This window comes from Zeugodacus cucurbitae, chromosome 4 (assembly GCF_028554725.1).
Source record: "Zeugodacus cucurbitae isolate PBARC_wt_2022May chromosome 4, idZeuCucr1.2, whole genome shotgun sequence".
Lineage (NCBI taxonomy): Eukaryota > Metazoa > Arthropoda > Insecta > Diptera > Tephritidae > Zeugodacus > Zeugodacus cucurbitae.
Genome location: NC_071669.1, coordinates 59,601,435 through 59,617,219, shown reverse-complemented (window position 1 = coordinate 59,617,219; position 15,785 = coordinate 59,601,435).

The window sequence follows — 15,785 nt, the reverse complement described above, 5'->3', positions numbered from 1 at the left end:
ATTATAGAAATCCTTCAAATGCAGTCAACTAACCTCAAATCACTCATAACCTCAAACACTGAGTCTCGATTAATGATTTTACAAAGACTACATAGCCACAATGTCAATATTTTAGTTAATCTTTTATTAGTTACTCTTCACTTTTATAACATAAAACTAAATATTTTTTGTATTATTTATCCCGAAGTGCTCATATATAATATAAAATATCCATTGTACAAATGTGGCGCGAAATGCAGCTCTGCGGTCGTTAAACTTATTCAAGTATGCTTATCTACATACATATGTGTGTCAGTACTCGCCAATTGGAAGATTTAATTGTTAAATGTCTAGCATAGAGTCAAATGTCCTATCAATACCCTTTATTTATGTCAATAATATAGGGTGGTAGTGCATAAAGTAGCTTGGAATCTGGTGTATTGAGATGCCTAGAGGTGTTTCAAAGTATTTGAAGAATCAAAATGTGAAATTTGTTATTCCAATTCGTTTTCCTTGTATCAGAGCTACTGGGGTTTTCTTGTTTCTTTAAGGTTAGTTCTCATTCTGAGATAATTTTGACTATATTTTATTCCCTGGAAGTCCCAACGATTGTAAAAAATTCAGATTCGATATAATTCTTCTTCTTGCCTGACTTAGGCACTGCTTACGCGGTTATAGCCGAGTCCAAAACAGCGCGCCACTCATTTCTCCTTTTGGCAGTTTGGCGCCAATTGGTAATACCAAGTGAAGACAGGTCCTTCCAAACTATTTCATCCCCCATTTTTATACAGAAAGCAAGAATTTTTTGTGGGCTCACATATAATAAGCTTTATAATATATTCATTACCTACTTTTCCAGATTTTTTAAATTTGAAAGTTCGTTTAATAGAATTTATGAGAGAAATAAATATGATTCATTAATTAAAAAAAGGGTCCTAATCCTTCCTCAATGGTCGTCATCAGATCGTAAACGTCTTATAAGGAAATCAGGATTATAAGAACTACCGAAATTAAGGACGCTCATCAATTAGGTATACCTCCTACCTTATTAAGCTATCCAACCTTAGGTTGTAAAATGGAGGCATGGTCTTAATCCTGAAGCCAGGCAAATATTTTGAATTCGGAATATCTAAATGAACGGTCTCCATCCTTTCTTCCATATCCAAGACAGTAATCTCTAATTCTTCTTCTACTTCTTGACTGGCGTCGACACCGCTTACGCTGTTATAGCCGAGTCCACAACACCGCGCTACGCATCTTTCCTTTTGGCAGTTTGGCGCCAATTGGTAATACCAAGTGAAGATAGGTCCTTCTCCACCTGGTCCTTCCATCGGAGTGGAGGCCTCCCTCTTCCGCGACTTCCTCCGGCGGGTATTGCATCGAAAACTTTCAGAGCTGGGGCACTTTCGTCCATTCGAACAACATGACCTAGCCAGCGTAGTCGCTGTCTGTTTATTCGCTGGACTATGTCTATGCCGTCGAATAACACATACAGCTCATCATTCATTCTTCTGCGGTATTCGTCGAAAAGCTCCTAGTGCCGTCTCATCGGATGTTGACACCGTCCACGCTTCTGCACCATAAAGTAGGACGGGAATGATGAGAGACTTGTAGAGTCTAGTTTTCTAGATCTCTAATTAAATACCCATTTATCTCTCTTATGGATTTTCGGACGAACTCAATCAAATGAGACTCTGGGCTGGCATCGTCAGATTGCCCAAAGCCATTATAACGTGCAACCATACCCGACCTATCATTAAAGAGCTCATCTGCATTTTAAGATTTTTCTGTGCCACTACCAGTAAGGGTATCTAACTACCTACTCTATCGAGCGAGTCCATCTTCAATGACTGATATAACAGTATTAATCAATCATACATCCAGCATAGATCCTGCAATTCTCAAGCCTTGCTCAGCCTTTGTATTTGTTTCCAAGTCTAACTTAGCCATAATAGGGATTTGACACCAGAAGCTTTCTCTAGACAACCCAATGAAACCGTTCGCTTTCATTGGTTGATTGGTCGGTACAAGTAGAACATCAGCCAGCAAAAACACCAGGCTTATTACGAGTATGTCCTATTTTTCGTACCCAGTTTACATACCTTTGTCCATACCATACCATATATTTCATAATCAACTTCCTTGACTTAGGAACACATTTCGAACATGCAAGGACACATCGGTTCTGTCATTCTTTCCATGAATAAAAATAATTTGACTAGATTTCAATGCTCAAGTCCTCTGGAGATCAAAAAAATCTTTCGCGAAACCAAATTTAGTATAATATATTTATTTAATCGATCTACAATCTTTCAAAGAAAACTTTTTCATCTTCAAAATTAGAATAAAATAATATATCTAAAAACTGGACACAAATCGCATGCATCAAAAACAAAATCTCACCGTCATTCTCACAAAGTAAATAAAAGTACATATGTATATTGTAGTAAACTAAATCGTAAAACTAAATTAAAAACTATCAAACAGTCCAAAGGAAGTCCTTTAGCCGCGCCAAGGATATTACAAAAGCAAAAAAAAGAATCCCAACAATGTTTGTTTTCACAGCAAAAGCGATTTGTTTGCGGTAACGCGGCCGCAGGACGAGAATGTAAATATCCTAAAAACAAATAACTCTTTTATAGCAGCCGAAAGCCAGCAAGCCTGAAATCTTAAAAATGTTTTTGTCCTCCATTTTTTGCGGGAAACCATTTTTATTATTACATAGAAACAAGTTAACTGAAGTGGAAAAGTACAAAAACAAAAAAATCGCATAAAATTGGTCAATTGCCTCGTTGTAATTTGTTTGCATTTGTTGTTGTCTCAAAGCGAAATGCAAATCAATGAGTCCAACGCAAATGGAGTACGAGTGAATGAATAAATGAATGAATGCTCGGCTGAGTCGAATGACAAAAATGGTGGTGGACTAGCCGAATGCCAACATTTTATCTTTTTTTTTTTTGATTTTGCGAAGAATAGTTGATGATTTTTCAGCAGCAGCTCTTAAGTGAGGCATGCTAATTAGTGTGAGTACTATCAAATGAATATGAATGTGCTGTATAACTACGGTGTCAGATTTAGGGGTAGGACTATGATATTTACCAAAAATTGACGTTTTAACGGTATTTTTTCACTCCCTCACTAAATTGTGTGTCATTTTATTACCCAAAATTATATCAATTTCATATTCGAGATGCATCGTTGCGCTCTTATTTCAACCAAACAGTCTAGCTCCTCACTTGGAACATCCAATACACTGTCTTATATCTTCAATATTTCAATGGCTTAGAGAAAATCGATATTATTATAAGATACCTCCGACTAACTTGAGGAAGACTAAGACTAAATCCTCTACATGAATATGTGAAGCATCAATCCCTACAGTGGCCCAAATTAAATAACGTTTTGTTTACTTTGGTCTCTCCTAAATTTCGAAAACATTGCTACAATTTGCTACCAAGTCACACCTCTAATGAGAATGCAAATGAGATAGAGTCCTTCCAGCGCGTACTGTCCTTGAGCATACCAATCAATCACAAGTAACAACAATGGCGCTACTCGCTTTTAACTGGCTTTTCCCGCTCATATCCGTTGCATTTCCTCAATATTTATTTCGATTCTCATTTCGAAAACACTTTTACGCTACTTTCGCTATGTTGGCATTTTCGCGGTTTTTACCGTTATTCCTTTGTACGAATATTTGATTGCCAAAGCAGTTCCGTTATTTGAATTCCATGTTTTTTCTATCAGTATTACAAGGTTCCGTATTTAAAGGATATTATATGAAAGATTCGGAAAATTAAAATACAATAAAGTTTTGGAGAAGCTGGGTGTCTATAGGTTGCCATTGAGTGTATAATGCAAGACTTAGTGTATTTCCGATCGATCTTCTTCAAAGAACACTTTGTTCGTTGAGGTGCCATTAAATGCATAGATTGATAGGTATATGGAGAACAACAAGATTATATTTTTGATTTAGATTAGCAATAAAAAGATAGAAAACCCTATAAAGATAGAGTTTTAAAACTATATTTTTCCACAAACTTTCCCGATTAACTTGTAAAACGTAGCGATCTATTAAGAGATACATATGGCTCAATCAAACAGAAAAATAACTGATCTGTCGAATCTCATCTCTAGAAGCATGAAATCATCTGTGATCTTTTATGATAACTGTAATGAATAATATTATGAATTGAGTTCTTTAAACTGTACATCCAGAGTCGCAAATTGTTAAACGCTTCCTTCACTATCCACTCGTTCTTCATGGCAGTTCTCGTTATTGTGAACATTTTCATAAATACTAAATATATTGTTAGATAGCGGTCACGCTCTCGACAGATCTAAATTCAATTCAATGCAGATTAAGAGAATCCCGAGAACAAGGCAATCCTAATGATTTTTGACACATTAAAGGTAACATCTCCCAAAATTTAAAGTTTATTCAACAACCACCCGAAAAATTATAGTATCTCAAGAAAGTCAGAGCTTTTTTTTCTGTAATGTTTTCTTGACAATATCAACCAATGGTCTGAAAAGCTTTTAATCCATATTAATATGTCGAAAGCATCTTAGAAGTATGCGTCTATAGCAGAACCCCTAACAAATTTTTAACAAATTCGGCTGATATAAAGGATGATCGATACTTTTTAAAGAAAAAAACACATATAATTCAAATTTAAAGGAGAGTATTTATTACAATTCGACAGAACATTCTTTGGTATTTATTTTTTAAAGATTATCTCTTCAAATGTTGTCCGCGGCGGTGTCTCAGATGGTCCATCCGTTAAGTCCAATTTTCGATGACTCGTTCGAACGTTCCGGTAACTGGCGAATGACATGCGTGATGTTTTGCTCCAAGGCCTGAATCGAATCGGGATTGTCCGCATAGACTTTAGACTTTACACATTCCCACAAGAAAAATTCTAATGGTGTGATATCACACGATCTTGCTGGCCAATCGACCGGCCCAAAACATGAAATTATCTGCTGTCGTCGAGATCGCGAGCTTAAATTTTAGGCATCAAATAGTTGATTTCATGATTAGATTTTGAGATTTGAGATGATAGAATTACATTCGCTGGGGTCAATTACCGTTATATACATTTTTTTTCAATAATTTCAGATTTTGATCGGCCTATTACATATTTTTTGGAAAAGCTAAATGAGAAAATTGTTGTTGGTAACACAAGGCGAGCTTTCTTTCAACAAACTCACTGCAGAGTGCAGAATTTTCCCCTTCCTCCTCGAAGTGTTTTGAATTGAATTGTTCTGTTATGCGCTTCATTTTGACTGACATTTGACACTTCTAAACAAATATGTAACCTCTTCAAATATTTCATCACCCAACCCACAGGACTCTATTGACAACAACTCCTCATGAGTGCTTCAAAATTGCAATTTGTTATAAAAAAAAAACTTCATATTTATTTGTTGCAAATCAATAACATTTCACCATTCAAAATTGATAAACACGTCAATGCAGCGCTTTCAATTACAGTTATGTGCAACATGTGTGTGTGTTTCTGTGTGTTTAGTTTATGGCAAATATTTAAATTAAAAATCAAAGGATCAATCGCACCTGCTGCACCAGTGCAGCACAACAAAATGCTTGAGGCATGCAAGAGGTAGCTAGAAGAAAGGAAGGACTGCCATGGCATGCGCTCGAACTTGAAATTTGTAGGAGAGAGCGTAAATGAAATGAAGAAATCAAATGTGCCACAATTTTTGCAGACAGCAGCGAGCAGCCGTTCGCCAAAAGTATGGGAATGAGAGTGTGTGTATGTCAGTGTGTGGCAAGGCAACACACGGACTGTCTGCTGTGTGTGTGTAGTGGTAAACAAAGCGTTTGAAAACCATTAACCGCCAACAAATAGGGACAGCTGGGGTATCCAACGTGTATTTTATTGGGACGTGGCGTCTTCACGGTGAGGCTGTCAGCCGTCATGAGTTGTGCCACACACACACATACATATGTGTCCTTATACATATATAAAATCTCAAATATGTGTGTGTATGTGTGCCCGCTCGCCCTTCGTTTTGATTTCTTTTTTCCCCCGATTTTGGGGCGCTTTCTTTCCGTATTTCTTTCTTTCGATTTCCATTCAATAAATTTTGTTTTTCATAATTCCCAATGGCAAGTATGTATATAATTTGTTTTTCTGCTGCCCGCCTCTCCAACTCATGCGTCTTTGTGTGCTCTCTGCATTGGCACTTTGTATTATTTATTATTATTATTTCCTTTAGCTATTGTTGTTGTTGTTGCTATTTCTGCTCATCGACATTTGATTTGCGGCTTTTTTTTGGGCTTTGCTTTTGCTACAAATCGTTGCCGCTGCCACATGTCAACATCTGGCATTTGCGAAAACTAATTGTGCTGTGTGCCACCACACCGATGCCCATAAATAGGCATAAGGTTCACACTCACACACACACATATGGTAGAGCAGCATGCAAAAAGACGTGCAAAACAACAGCAGTCAATGCATGTGTTCTCCGCTGTATTCTATCTTTTTAGATTTTCTTCTTTTTATTTGTATGATTTTATGAAAGCATATCCCGCAGTTTGGCAGTTCGAGTTTTGCGCAGACACATCTGCAGGCATGCTGTATACACCGGAGTACTCATGTATGTGCTCATGTGTGTTTGTTGGTGTTTTTTTTTTTTTGCATTTGCCAAAACTCTAAGGTACACTAAAGAGCAGGTGCTCCACTGCACGAGTTTCAAAATTACAGCTTGCTTGCTTCTTAAAAAAAATCATAGAGATCAATGTGCATATGTTGCAAAGAAATATATGTACATACACAAACAATATATAATAGGAATACTGCTTGATCTGATTCTTTCCAAATTCCACATATAAGTACATAGATCATAGCCATCTCGCCGAATTACAGTTTTAAAGTGAGACTTTTTTTATATTCAGTTCCAATACGCTCTTAGTTTTCCGACCCTCGAGCCTCAAGCTTCAACCCCCAACGGAGAAAATGTTGAGTCTGGTCCCTGTAACTATGATCTATATACTAATATGGTATAATAGGTATTACAAGGTAGTAAGAACTGTCTTGAGGATATAGGAGGCAAATTTATATATAATTCCTCCAAATTTATATATAAAGATCCAGTTGGTAGTAAAGAAATCACCTAGAAATCAGACTATAATATGTCAGTCTTTCCATCAATAATCTCATTATCAATCATTTGTTCAAAACAATTTCTCAAATTTCGAAGTAATGATCAAACATTTCCTAACCGATAAATGGCAACATATTTTTATGTTTTCAATATGTATCTTATTATCGACAGAAAATTATACTAATTTTGAGTCAAAACAAGCATAACTGCGATTTTTTACCTTTAGCTTCTTAAGTTGTGATCTGTATGTTCTCGATCTACTCACAGAGCCTTACTCCAACCAGTGTTTGAGCTCTTGGAACAAAAAAAAAATCAAATCTCAAAAAGGAATCTTGCGAAGAAACTTGTTCAACATTAACTTTCCATGATCTCTATTGGGAATTCTACATAACATTTTTTTTTTAATCACGGCTACTGAAGTTTCATGTTGATATATTGAGTAGTTAAAAAATTGGGAGTAGATTAATTATATCCCCGATACTAACACGGCGTTGTTAAAAATTCAATGGATGTCTCCCATAATTAATTCCGATCTCATGACCCTCAAGAAATATTTTATGCCGCTCAAAATCTGTCGTAGCAAAGATTCTCAGACTCTCATGCGCCGATGACGACCCGAATTCTCAGAAAACAAAAAAAAACATCAAGACTACTGACTAACTGCCGTTTAAGTTCCGAAGTAAAATAATGGAACCACAATTCATTCATTGTCACATACCGACGTACGAACTCGGGTTTGATGAGATTCTACAGCTCCGGGTACTGCTGATAACGATCAATATTTTACGATTTTGAGCTCGTGTAAGTCCCATATGTCCAATATAGTGGTTGAATATCCCTAGAGTGTTGGGTATCTTGATTAATTCCAGATATACTACATATATATTTTGTCTTCACCTCGAAAGAACTGTCAAAACTACCATTTTAATATAATACTTAGAACCGAATTCGGGATCAGTTTTGAAAAAAATATTTTTATATCCATTTGTACTAGCTCAAATCTTCTAACAGCTTTCTTACCTCTGTCTACTGATTTCTAGTGTTCTTCATGCCTGGCAGCATCTTTATATTTCTAAATCATGTACACCCATATATTAAGTAAATATACATATCTCCCTTCCGCCTTTTTGTATTTAAAAATTCGCTCGTATCTGGTAATACTATACATCTTTGAAAGGTCTTGACATAACCTACAAAACGAAACTATGCATGATTAGTTTGGTTATTGCCTTCAACAGTTATAGACGTGTAAACATGGAGTTCACTAATGCCGAAATTCGGGCTATTTTAGAGTTTTCCTTCGTTAAAGGCAAATCCGCTAGGGAAACGTTCTGTGAGATTAATGGGGTTTTGGGTAGGGTATTCTACCACTTCAAACTGCCGAGGAATGATTTCGACGATTCAGAGAGGTTGAAAACGACACCACGGATAAGCCAGCTGGCGGAAGATCTGTGACGACGGATACCGATCAAATCATGAAAAACATCGAGTTAGACCGACATGTGGCATCTCGTGACATCGCCCAGGAGATTGGAGTTAGTCACCAAACCATATTAAACCATCCGCAGAAGGCTAGATACACAAAAATAGCTTGATGTTTGGGTATCGCATCATTTGACGCAAAAAACATTCTGGACCGAATCAACGCCTGCGATATGCTGCTGAAATGGAACGAAGTCGACTCATTTTTGAAGAGGAGGGTGACTGGCGACGGTTGAAGGCCGGTGAATCGTCCCAAACAGTGACCAAGCCGGGATTGACGGCCAGGAAGGTTTTGCTGTGTGTTTGGTGGGATTGGACGGATGGAAGGTTTTATCGCATTCACCATATAGCCCGGACATAGCGCCAAGTGATTACCACCTGTTCCTGTCCATGGCGAACGCTCTTGGTGGGTGGTATAAAGGTGATGACTGTCCGAGTTCTTCCCAAATAAGGAGGGGGGCTTATGAAGTTAGTTAAAGTCTAGATGGAAACAGATTATCGAACGAAACGGCGCATATTTGAACTAAATCCGATCACTGTAACACTTTGTATAAAGCATTGCATAAAGAGCAAAAAAGCGGAAGGCAAACTACTATTATAAAATTTTTTATTTTCAGACCTGGCTTTTATGAAAAGGGATATTAAAGATCTAAAAGAACATATATCTAAAATCACAACAAAATAGCCTGAATTGGAGGAAACTCACTCTTACAAAATTTCCTTTTTTAGACTCACATACATATCTATAAACAACCACATTATCCATAAGAAGAAACCGTTCGAAAATTTAAATTTTCCCCCACTTTCATCACACATTTCCCCTGGATGTGATTTTCCACAAAATTTTTTAAATTCGGTCATCCACAAATTTAATGAAATTTTTCCAGTCTCCTACACAACATCCAGCACTGAGTTGTAATAAAATTCAATAAAAATAAAGAATATCGTAATCAAATCAGTGATATTATAATCTAAAAACTTTTTAAATTACTCCGGCACTTGTTGAATACAGCCGCGCATAACAGTGCTTGTATGTGTGTATGTATGTGAGAGAACAAAATACAAAAATAAGAATTTATGAACACACACACACATACAGATGGCTTCGAGAATTTCATGGCGCACCGTAAGACGCATTTTCATACTTTTCAACAGCCATAATCGGAAAATTACAATTTGTCCATGAATATTTGCGTAACCATTAATCACAGGCGCGAAGCCTGGCGAGTGCGAGTGCAAATAAACAGAAAAAAAAAACAAAAAAAAGCCGAAAAGAATTTCAAAAGTTAAATCAAAAGCTAATGGACTGCCTTTCAACCTGCAAAGGAACGCCACGACCCATAAACGTATGCACGTGTGTGTGTATGTAAATGAGGCACTTTTCAGCGCCTTGAAGTGTGCTAAGAATTTTTAAATTCGTGGAAAAAATGTGCGACGATTTGTAGAATGAAATTAATGATTGTTGCAAGTGATTTGACGACTGTCTTCCTGAAATCACTGTGACGTCGCAAATGCATATGTACCTTGTACATTAGTACATTAGTGAAGTGAAGTCATAATGTGTTGACGACTGAAATGCTTTAAAGACTTTCGTCTGTACGAAGCTCCTGTAAAATGAGCAAAGCATGATAAATGAAATTGGTCGTGGAACGATACAATTTTGGAAGCCGTAATTGTTCTAAAAGATTTCAAGTCAACTTCGACTTTTTGATGGATGTCAAGAGCAGTTTCTTCAAGATTTTGCTTTTCTTTTGCGTCTAAAATTTGAACCTATGGCCTCCGAATAAAGTGACCTATGGCCTCACTATAAATCGCGTAAACGTATACCTTATATAGGGTTTTTCAATGAGAGCGCTAAAATTGGTTTGGGATATCAATGAAATTCTTTAATCCGTTGAAAATACATTCGATGCCATTATGTATGGAACTCAATTTCTTTTGCGTGGCCACCACGAGTACGCTTGCGGAAGTCCCGACACTGTACCCACGATTTTCAACCATAAATCGGCCGATACTGCTGCAATTTCACGTTCCATATTCGTACGAAGTTCATTAATCGTCGCTAACTTGTTGGCATAGACACCATAGACTTGACGTAGCCTCACAGGACATAGTCTAACGGCGTCAAAACGCACGACCGAGGGGGAAAATTGACTGGGCCATTTCGTGAGATAACACTTCCACAAAATTGGTTTTCAATAAATCGATTATGAGACTCGCTGTGTAGCTTGTAGCGCCGTACTGTTGGAACCACATGTTGCTCAAGTCCATATCATCATATTCGGACCAAAAATATTCGGTTATCATTGAGCGGTAGCGATTCCCATTCATAGTAACGTGTCGGTCTTGATCATCGCGGAAAAATTACGCCCCAATGACGCCGTCGGCCCATAAACCGCACCAAACCGTAAATTTTTCGGGATGCAATGGTGACTCATGGAGTACATGTGGATTGCTGCCTGACCAATAACGCATATTTTGCTTATTGACGAAGCCATTCTGCCAGAAATGAGCATCTTCATGAATTTAATGTAGCGCTCTTAAAGGAGAGGCCACAGACTCCGAATATCGGTAGTAAAATTTAATAACTTCGACTCGTTATTGGATCGTATATCTTTCCATGATGAAATGGCAAACCTTACTGAAGAAAAAATATGGCGTCGCTTCTTGTTCCTATCGGTTTCCTTTATATCGTCCATTTTGTAAAACCCTTTAATAATAAAAACCCAAAATATTGAAAATTTTGATCGAAATCGGTCGAATATTCACTGAGTTGAACACCTTCAGCTTAAAAAAGTTAGTGTTTAGTATAGATGTCAATCCAAAAATGTGCTCTGTCACTGCAACCAGGCGTTTGTTGTGACCTATACTGAGTACCCTTCATATGCAAATCAAAAGTTGGAATATTTTTGGTGGTACTTTAAACTTCAGTCCCGATATTAGTGACACCAAAAAAAAAAAAAATATTTGTACCATAAATTCCCTGACGCCTTGTATAATCTATATACTCTCTATTAATTAAGAGATATGGGCCACAAGTTAGATTGATTCATACTTTTTGCAATAATATTTGTAATATTTTAAAATAGGTTCAGACCAAAATATTGCCCTTACTCTCTCCTATAATGGCTGTGAGAAGTCAAACCGAGGCTCTTTTGGAACAATATCTAACATTCTAAGTCTCAATATAAAAAAGCATGGCTTCTTTGGCTTATGGATAACTGTAGTGACAGTGACTTAACTCTTAGATAAAATTTTATACAAGTTAGATTTCCTATCAGCTACATTCCATAAGAATCCTATCAGCATATCTACCTATCAAATCCCTAGATAATCACTGGATAAGTGAAATGTGGTACATGCAGCAGATAAACACGCTTCACAAATTGTTCCAAGCCGGACAACAAGATCGAACGTCCGACTAAGTACACGATGTGGCTGGAATCTTCAAGACGGATAAGGTTTTCAGTGGAGACATTTTTTTTGGAGGTAGCTTTTGAAGCTGCAACATACGATCTCCCACTGAACAAATTGGTATTGAATTTACTCTTCGAAACAATGCAAAGAATCTTTGCATCACCTAAGGATACAAAAGTACTAGATATGAAGAAAATGGCGCTATGGAGTCATAGTATCATGGGTTTACGTCATGTCCAATTTCTACCAAGTAAAAATTCAAATAATTTGAGACTCTCAGAAAAATTCAGAACTTTGCCTCAATACTTTAGTTCAGAGCAATTAAATTTGCCTCAATGCCTAACTTGCCTCTGAAATATCATATAACTATATTCGTTTAGATAATAGTCTCTAGGCTGGGCTCCTTTGCGGAAATCACGGGAAACTGTCTTTTAACAAATCTATGAATTCTTATTATCTCATATATTAACCTAAACCGATGGTACAATAAATCTACAACTGGTTAGAAGAAACAAAGTGGCACATACGGTCTGCCAACACAGAGCCAAGGAAAAAACAAAACTTCAACCGAATTTACTGCCACATATTTCAAACACCAAAGAAGCGCAGCGCACCTATTCAGTGCAACAGAAGTTTGCCCCTGTGACACACTGCAAAGAAGTTATTCAGGGAAAAAATTAAAAAAAAAACAGTCAAAAAATGTAAAATATATGCCGCGGCAGTATATTTGGCGCACTGCAGGTGGAGTCATGCTGTCTGGCCAAATTCTTGCCAAAGCCGAAAAGACTGCGGAGCGAAGAAAGCGCACAAGCACCGCAATGGAATGGCATGTACAGCCGCAAAAGCAACGGCAAAAGCAAAAAAGGTGTGCTTACTACTAATTGGTAATCGATATGTTGCTTGCCACACTGTCATATCGTCATCAACGGCCTCGTCGTCGTCATGTCCTTGCCAACGACCACGCATTGTCGTCATGATCATGATGGTGCGAGCGAAACGGAACGCTATGGCAAGCTTCAGTGCCGGCTTCCGCACTTCATTAAACTCGGAAGCCACATTTTAAAGTGCGCGTGCAACAAGAACAGGGGGCGCAAAACCAAAAAAAAAATAAATAAAATAAATACAAACGATGATACTCATTAGCAACAACGCAATATGTAAGTAAGTAGCAAGCAACAGCCTTTCGAAGCTTCAGTTTTTATTTTTTTTAACGAATTTTTGCTTCCTTGCGTACGTACTACTCCTTCCGACGACGAGCAGCGGGTATCTGATTTCATGCGCACGTCGTGCGGTCGAAGGCGGCAGCAGCAGCGTTGGCGACAGCGGCGGAAGCAACGGCATGCCTCCTGCCTGTCTGGGCGTAATAAGCACCTGTGGCGACAATGAGCTGTCAGGCATACAGGCGCACAGCTTTGAGGGTAAAAATTGTTGTTGCTGTTGTTATTGCCACATGCTTATGTGTGTGTCTTGCTACAATGTCGCAAGCAGCATTTTGATTGTCGCACATGCGAGTTCGCACTCTCTCTCGTCGCCGCTGCCAGATTAAATGATATTGTCGCTGTTTCCTCTGCCACAAGTCGCATATTCGCACGATTCCAAATATCAAATTTCGATTTCCGTTTTTCCACAACCATCATCACAGCCCATTTGTATCGTACACTCACCGGTTTCCACTGCATTCGCATGCGTTTATTGCCGGTGTCGCCGCAACGGGCATTTAACGCATTGAATTCGCTGGGAAGCGGCAATTGATTCGAGTGGCTGTCACAGTGTGTCACAATCGCTGTACGTTGAGCGCTTCCGCTGTTGACTGCTACTTCACAGCTCTTCATATCGTACCTTTTTTTAGTCAGACTATGAGAAGTTGTGTTAGTCTGCCGTTCAACTTTTTTAGCTTTTTCTACCCATTGTATTTGGACATTCGTGGTATTTGCTATACTCTCATGGTACCCCGCAGTACTAAATTAGTAAATAGACAAAATTTCCTTCCGAGCATATAAATCTCGTACTTCTCCTACTGATGATTTATGTAATTACACAGAAGCTTGTTTTTGTAATAAATTTTAAATTCTTTCAAAACCACATATCTTTCAATATTTTAAGATCTGTTTAACCATGAATCAGTAATTTTCAAGAAAGGAATATTCCAGAAAGCTTATCCTATAGTTTTTCGCCCTTGATTCTCTTTCCAGTAATTCTAAGACTCCTTCCACGCCGCGTAGTAGTTAGTAGTTCTTAGTTGAATAGAGAAGAACTGAGATTTTTGGAAATCATGAAATACTGAGTACGAACAAGTTCACTTTAGAAAATTGTCCATAAAACATGACAATGTTGAAGGCTTCTGACCAAACATATCTAATAGTTGTGAATTGTAAACTTTGATGACGGATAATCAGAAACAATGATATGAAATGTAGTAAATTCCCCGAAAGACAAACATCATTAAGAGATTTCTCTATAGAGTTCTTTATATTTTAGCTAGCTTCGAATAAATTTTGTAAATTTTCAGTCTTTAACCTTGTGAGCATAGTGGCAAGTTCCTCTGAGGCAATACCCATGACAGACGGTTCTTCATTACCGATATAGATCCAGAGATTATTCGACAAAGGCTGTCATTTTGGTAGTAGTAGTAGTAGTCGTTCATCTGGGCATAAATTTGAACTCACGAACCACTAAGTGGTAGTCAGTAGTGCTCAACTATATGAGATGATCACGTATTTTTTGAGATTTTTCCTGTTACATGGTTATCGTGAAAATCTACTCCGTTATATTCAGCTACTCAGTAAATCTGTTCGCTCTTTCCCTCGGTTATAAATAGATCTGTAGTTTAGACATAAGAAACGGTCACAACATTCGACTTGATATCTCCATTACTGAAGAAATATTGTTCAGTTTAATAGAGTTCCATGTAATGTTTTTTTGTTCTCTTTAGTTATCTTTGCCCGCTATATTCCGTATTTCGAAAATGTTAACAGTACCACTCAAACTATTGCCTTTTAATTTATTCTTCGATTATTAAGTTGATTCCGAAAGGAGTTCTATTTCCAGCCTAAGTATTCACACATTCTGGAGATCTATGAAGGCATACAGTGCCATTCTTGTAGTATGTAGTTCGATCATCTGTCAGTTAGAGTCCTTATTATTGTGGTACAATCTTAGGAATTGATAATACCCACTTTAAAGGGTTACGCCACCCTGCAATTTTCACAAAATTTGAACATTTTGTTTGCTTAATTTCAAAGTCTATATTCTAACAAGTATTTTGAGATGACTCCGAAAACAATGTCTCAATAATTAAGATAGTTATGATCATTAGAAGTCAAAACCACATTTTTCGACACAGTGTAGACAATAACTCACAGAGTGACGTGAGATTTTTTTGATAGAATAATAGAATTAAAGCAGTCCTACCTCAAATAGTTTTGTTAAAAAAATTCCTTAAAAACCATCCAAATTTCATACTTTCACGGTGGCGTAACCCCTTAACCCATTCCATTTCATTTTACTCGATTGGGTACAGAAAAAAATCATGTTTTTTTAATTAAGTGAGTACAATGGGATCGAATGGGATTTCTGTACTATTTTTTCTGTACCCAAGCGAGTAAATTGGGATAGAATGGAACACCTTTTTCCTCTTCCAACTAGGTTTTTAAAATATCTTAAGAATATATAGTGAATAGAACTAGACAACGTCTTTACGGAATTCTCTAGGACTTTTTTCTATACATTATACTGTTTTGTTTCATCCATTTGTACATAATTTTTAGAAGGGGTTT